Genomic DNA, 1,260 nt, shown 5'->3' with positions numbered 1-1,260 from the left:
CTCCTGTATTCATTGATTTTTTGGAGGGTTTTTTTGTGTCTCTATCTCCTTCAGTTCTGCTCTGATCTTAGTTATTTCTTGCCTTCTGTTAGCTTTTGAATGTGTTTGCTCTTGCTTCTCTAGTTCTTTTAATTGTGATGTTAGAGTGTCAGTTTTAGATCTTTCCAGCTTTCTCTTGTGGGCATTTAGTGCTATAAATTTCCCTCTACACACTGCTTTAAATATGTCCTAGTGTTTTGCTTTAAATAAGTCCTGCAGTGAGAAAAACAGAAACTAGCTCCTCGATTACAGATTGGCAAATCTGCCATATTAATTAGTATATTCAGCTGCCTACTTTACATCTCTATGTAAATATCTATTAGGCATCTCAATTTTTTGGGGGGCCAAACCTGAGCTTCTCTATAATTGCCACCCCCTAATATTTCTCCTGTATCTTCTCCATTTAAAAAATAATGGTGATTTCATTTTTCCAGTTTTTTCCACTTTCCAGGTGATTTCATTTTTCCAGATTTCATTTTTCCAGAACAATGCCTGATACGTAGTAAAGACTGACAAAGAATAAATAACCTTGGTTTCCATATCCCAGGACTATGGTTAGAATACAGGCTAGCCAGAACCAAACTGAATTTTTTAAATAACTGATAATAGGAAAAGATGACCATACTTTGTGGATGAAGAAAAGCTGAAGCCCAGGTCTGAAATGTTAAGACTCCTACACTCATTAATACCTTGTCCAGACCTCAAATGCTATACAAAAGTCAGTGTATGATTTTATTCTGTGTTCTCTGAAGGAATTCCTGAATCAACAGTTAGCTTTTAGGCCAAATAAAAGAGATCTCTTATGCTTTCTCCTTTATCGTTAATTTTCTTCATTGAGGAGGGAAGATTAATGAAATAGGGATATCCAGAGGAGGATCTACCTATAAGCTTTCTGTGAACATCTATTCTGCCCAAACATGTAAGACTTTTTAATTTTTATATACTTTGCCATTTTCTGACTGTAACGTACAGAATATTTAAAGAAACAGCAAGAATAATCACCCATAATTCCACTACCCAGAGGCAACTACTGTTAACCTATTAGCATCTTTCTTTGCAATCTTTCCTTCTATGAGTATTTTAAAATATATAAACTTTAGTTAAATAATATGTTATTTTTCATTGGCAGATGTAATTTCAACTATTTTAAAATATTAGATAATTTATATATTTTAAAAATATACTTTCTCAACGTTTTATTCTTAAAATGTTCAAGCCTGT

This window comes from Mandrillus leucophaeus, unplaced genomic scaffold (genome assembly GCF_000951045.1).
Source record: "Mandrillus leucophaeus isolate KB7577 unplaced genomic scaffold, Mleu.le_1.0 Scaffold1080, whole genome shotgun sequence".
In the NCBI taxonomy this organism is placed as follows: Eukaryota; Metazoa; Chordata; class Mammalia; order Primates; family Cercopithecidae; genus Mandrillus; species Mandrillus leucophaeus.
This window is presented reverse-complemented; position numbering follows the sequence as displayed.